At 38.9% G+C, this 6,000-nt stretch overlaps 1 pseudogene; it reads left to right on the top strand.

The window, feature by feature from the left end:
* Positions 1–373: 373 nt before the first annotated feature.
* The window catches only part of LOC124985671 (TRIO and F-actin-binding protein-like), a 29,428-nt pseudogene continuing 23,801 nt past the window's right edge, over positions 374–6,000 (top strand).

Here is a 6,000-nt window from a genome sequence, read left to right as displayed (position 1 = left end):
TTGATATATGTACTTAAATCCTTATTTTTCCAGGGACGAATGGTGTCCATACACCATTTATTAGCCTGTTCATAAGCTAACTGTTTTACCAAGGGCATAGCTTGATCCACATCCCCAAAGATGCGGCCTGCTGTTTGCATCAACCTCGCTACGAAATCAGCGTATGGCTCATTTGATCCCTGAATAACTTTTGACAGTTGACCTTGCAAGTCCCCACTCCCTTGTATACTTTTCCATGCTTTTACAGCGGCTGCAGAAACCTGAATGTACACTGCAGGATTATAGCCAATTTAAGCCTGTTGTCCTGTGAATACTCCCATTCCCATAAGCATCTCTAAATTCCACTGAGGATTTCCTGTTGCAGCATTGCGGCATGCAGTATCGTTGGAATGCTCCTGTCATGCCGTTTTCCAAACCAGATATTGCCCCCCTGACAACGTGGCTCATGCCATGTTACCCCAATCATCAGGAGTAAGATTCATTCCCCCTATGGATTCTACAAGTGATAAAGTAAAGGCTGCTTGGGGGCCATAGGTCATTACAGCCTCTTTTAATTGTTTTACTAATTTAAAATCTAAAGGTTGATGATATCTCTGATTATTTTGATCCTCAAACACTGGGAATGCTGTTGCATCTTGTTGTAGGAAGTCCCATCCTGTTGAATTGGAATTAGGATGGCTACAATAACATTTTTGTCCCCCTAAATGCTCATAATTATATGGTGGGGGAGCAGACGGCATAAGTCTGTGAGTTCTCCTTTTAACTGCTACATTTGATTTAGTAGATCCTGTAATAGCAAGATTTTTTGTTCTATATAGTAAATCCTCCTCTTCATCTGAACTATCCTCACACCCAGTTTCATTTTCCTTGTCTGTCTCTGATCTTATTGACGCCCTTTCTGATGCTTTAGACCTTTCCTCTTTTATTTCCTCCAAAACCTCTTCCCCTTGTTTTATTGCCTCTCTGCATTTGGTATTAGGAGTATCTAAACACCCTCTAACTAACATCCATATGGCCATGGTTCCCAGGGGTAATGGTTTTACTCTCTCTGTTGCTCTCAAATCCTCCCGTAGAAGCTCCCATTGAGGGATATTCAGTAATCCCTCATCCAAGAACCATGGCGCAATATCTTCCACTGTGCGTAAAAAGTTTCGGGCTGTTTTAGTTTCAAGAGGAATTCCATTGGCCCGGAGCAAATCCTTTAAGGGACCTTCCATGTGCATTTGTGACATTTCAGTGCCCATATTTCTCTATTAAACTAACAATGCAAAGCACTTTAACTAGCAAAACAAAAGCAAAAGCACTTACAAACACTCAATCTCCGTCGCTTATCCTGCGAACTTTAACTCGTCGCTTCCCACGAACTTTAACTCCTCACTTTTCCCATGAACTTTACCTGTAAACTTTAATTTGTTGCTTTTCCTGCGAACTTTAACTTGTCATTTTTCCCACGAACTTTAACTCCGTTGCTTCCTGCCAACTTTAACTCCGTTGCTTCCTGCGAACTTTAACTCCGTCGCTCCCCGAAAACTTTAACTTGTCGCTTCCCGTGAACTTTAACTCTGTCGCTTATCCAGCGAACTTTAACTCATCACTTATCCAGCAAACTTTAACTTGTGGCTTATCGAGCAAACTTTAACTTGTCGCTTACCCTGCGAACTTTAACTCGTCGTTTACCCTGCGAACTTTAACTCATCGCTTATCCAGCGAACTTTAACCTGGCCAGACTGTACTTTACTTTCCCTGTATTTACCTGATCAGTTTCTTCTTTATAACTCAAGGGTCCCGGGTTTCGGCACCACTTATGACCGCCCACCGCCCACAGGCGGTGGCCAATCACAACGCGTACGCTTTTCTTGATCACAGGAACCAAAAATGGGCTTTATTCCACAAGTCTCCGACTTATATTGAGAACATCAGCCTATCAGAGAGTAGACTACCAGGAAAGTCAGCCTATCAAGGAACAGTCTCCAGGCAGATACCAGGATCGCCTCATGTACAACAGCCAACCAGAGTTACTTCCTAAAACTTGTATATGAGTGCAGCTATGTCTGGCAAGCTGCCAGGCGCCATCTTAGGATCAGGCCACGGTGCGGCTCTGGGGCCCTCAGAGCCCGCCCCTGACAGGGGATCTGGGCCGGGGCGCCTGGGGTCACCAGGCTAAGGTGAGGGGGCTGCCACCAACAAGGCCCCAGCAGGCAGACGCCACAGCAGTGCGGGGGCATCTGGAATTCCATCCAGTGCTTGACAAAGATCCTCTGGAGGATGATTGCAAAGGCTCATCCTAAAAGGAATTGCCGGATGTTTTGCTCCGAAGCATGGTGTTTTCTCTGCTGTGTTTTTTTGATAATATATTACTCATTTCAATCTGAACGGATTGCTTAAGGGGATGAGGGGAATACAACAAAAATTGCCAGAAAATATTACCTACAATCTGAAAAACAATGGGTCTTTACCACTAACAAAATTAAAAATAATTTAGCAACCATGCAATGAGTCCCTGAAAGCCTCTGGAGAAAATAGTTGTAGATCTGCCTTTGTCTCCAACAGGCTGGTTAAATTTTAAGGATGGTTTTGTTCATGTGTGGTGGTGAGGTAAGAGAATAAGGTTTCACAACATTCCTTCCTTCCTACAAAGAATATGTCACCCCTATAATAAACGTTGGTACACAATTACAATTGGGACCGCTGCCCTCCTGTAACCCTTAACTCAGCAATTTAGATATTAACCAGAGGGACCTAATAGAAATGGTCACATGAGATTACCTGTCTATCACTTTAACCGTGAGAATAATAAGAATAGTCTTAGGTCACATAGAGTTTAGATATTAAGGAAATAAACATTGTATTAGCTCATCGACGTAGTTAGATATTCTTAAAACAATCGTGATTAGGTAAAGATGATCTGTAAGGTTGTTGTTTTCTGCCTATGCTTTGGAAACTTCTTTAATATTAACCACAAGACTGCCATTATAGTCTGAAAAAAAATGTATATAAACCCAGCCTTCCCCAGAATAAAGTGGGATTAATTGCACCAGAACTAGAGTCTGTGTCTTTCATTCTCTATCCATCGCCGACGCTGTCTCCCCGTGACCCGTTTACCAGTGTGGAACCCATGGACTCCTGCTAGGGCTGGACCCCGGCACAGCAGGACCCGGAAGGCCACCCAGCCCAGTTCTTAATGCTTAAAAAATGTAAATATTAGCTTTAACAATTGTGAACTTATTATAAATACACACTTTTTTTAACTGACAAGGGACGGAATTCTGCATATTTTCCTTTCTTCCTTTTCTTTTTCTTCTTTTTTTGGCTTTAGTTTATATTTTAGAAGGAAAATCACTTTTTTTTTCCAGAAACACGAACAAAATCCACTTTTAAAATGGTCATTTATGATTTTTATTTTTATTTTTTGGGGGAATATAAAGTATATAGTGCATGACCTCTTTTATTCTCAGGCATGTTCTATTATTGTTGACTTATTAAAAGTAGCATTGTGAAGCTGGATCACAGAGTTGCAGATCAGTTTCCAAATTAGCATTAATAACTCTGAGAAGCTTGTGCTATACTACCTTAATAATATATTAGTTGGTCTTTACCTTTATCAGGGAATGGTTCCATAACAGAGGCACAGCATTAAATGTAAACATAAGGTCCAGATGGGGTTGCGTTTTCTTCTGTATGCCATAACTTATTAGGTGGAACAGCATGTGTCTCCCCAATTATCTCTATAAATGAAAACAGCAGGATTAGTGGTTTAAACAATTTCACAGTGCTGTATTTTATCCTGAGTTCACCGCCTGAGGCAGAAATAGAGGTGACAGCATTCTGTTAAACATAACTTCTTCCCTTATCAGCTGATTTATGAATTGTGAATAAATGGACCTCTCCAAAATAACCTGTACTCTCTCTTCCCTGCACAGGCTGCCTATTCATGTATTTATGTAGTGCCTAAAACCATAGTCTGAAAACTTCTTGACAAGTATATCATTTAGTTATTTAAAAGCAGAAGCATAGATAACCTTTTTATTTGGTGTAACCATTAACCTGAGTGTTCAGATTACAAAACATAATGAAGATATTGCTAAATCATCTCCCTAAGATGTGATGTTCATCCTGAGCTGCAGACATAGATGCTTCCAGAATCTGGAAAACTCACTAGATTTTAGAAAAGATTATTTTGACATCTACTTTTAAAATAATCATTCTACATTATATTCTTTAAAGAGGTGTATGTTATGCTTCTGTTCTTAATGTAGTTGTCACCTATTAAGGGGTCAGGTGTTGAAATTAACAGTGCATGTCTTTAAATAGTTATTTTTTTTGTTTAATTATAAAACTAATGCATGATTACCATGGAAAAAGGTGGTAAGAAGAAAATAAATATTTCAATAGTTCCACTGCTTAGTGAAAACCACATTTTCTCTGTGGAACCAATCTTGCAAGTATTAGTTTGAACATCATACATATTTGCAAATACTTTAATTCCACTTGTGTCATCAATTATTCTTTTACAGGCTACATCTTACTCATCTTTGCTTTCTTTATAAAAATGTTCCTGTATGTATGTGTGTGTGTGTGTGTATACACATATGCATATATGTGTTGTGTTTTTAATGTTTCATCAGTTAATATTGTGGAAGGAAATATAAAGGGAGAGTTCCTGTAACTCTGTGTCCTGGAAGTATTGGCTTGAATGTTGACAGAGGTTATCCTTTAAAGAGTATCTGCTGGGTGTCACTTATAGGAAGTGCAAGTAACAGTGGTAATGCTGTGTATTTACATTCTGCTCCCTCTTCCTCTGTACATAGGATAGTACATTACTGCCTCCTCCATAGTTGAATTGAGGCAGTATGACTGACTGAATTCTGGTCAATGAAATGTGAATGGAAATGTCACTTCCAGCTGTGGCAGATTGAAGAGCAAAGTTTGAGTCCTAAATTTTCCCATTCCTTTTGCTCAGGACCACATGGTCCAGTGGCATAAATTTTATGAATGGGTACGGCAGCTCATTCTTCAGTTGAAATGTGATATGGTCAAGACAAACCAAGACATCTGTATTGATTTATTAAGCCTTGGAGATTGAATGATTTGGTATTGTGGCTGCTGGTGTTAATTACCCTCCAAAGTAAAATTTTATGAACCATATAGAAAGAAATAAACTTGGAAAGACTGCCTCAAAGTGTTCATTCAGTAAGCAACCAAATCTGGTTGAATGTAAGATGTAACTTTTAAAGTTAGACTTGTTTTTAAGTATGAATGTGATAAAGTATCTATTATGTCATTTTATTTAACCTATGAGAGGCTCAGTTGCTCAGTTGAAAATGGGGATAAGCTGCTTCATAGAATTTTCATGAAAGTTACATAAGAAACTCTTATATAAAGCATTTGGCACAGTCTTGGGCTTAAGCATTCAGTAAAAGTAGCTTTATGGTTGCTCTTTGACAGAAGCAGGATACTACCCTGGTCTGGTTTGCTCTGAAAACAATATTGCCTCCAGGTCTATTGACCTTTCTTCCTCTGTCTAGCAAGAAAAATTTTTTTAAAAATCTGAGGAATTCTATAAGCTCATTAAGGGTAAAGTCTGAATTTTATCTCTTCTGGTATCCCTGGGACAAAGCTGATCAACTGAAACATTATGCAGAATGAGCAAATATTGGTCTAATTGAGATGAACTGAATTGAAGGTGCTAGATCAGGAATGTGGCCACTTTCAGACTTCTTGTAGGTAGCACTCAATTTTAGGATCACAAACATACACATGTGCACACATTCACATATACCACTAGTTATTCTTGGAATCACTTTACCAAAGAAACCTAAAACCTAATATTAGTCCTTCATTTGATAAAACATCTTAAAATTCAAAACATTCTATAAATTGTATTATAGCAAGAATAAATTTCAGTCGAAATGCAGTACAAGTGAGAAGTACTTCCAAAATGGCAGAATAAGGACTTTCAAAAATACACTCTTTTATCTAACTAGAATAAGCACTGGAGAA

This window comes from Sciurus carolinensis, chromosome 5, assembly GCF_902686445.1.
Source record: "Sciurus carolinensis chromosome 5, mSciCar1.2, whole genome shotgun sequence".
Lineage (NCBI taxonomy): Eukaryota > Metazoa > Chordata > Mammalia > Rodentia > Sciuridae > Sciurus > Sciurus carolinensis.
Note: the sequence above shows the minus strand (reverse complement) of the source record. Positions and strands in the feature narration are given on the sequence as shown.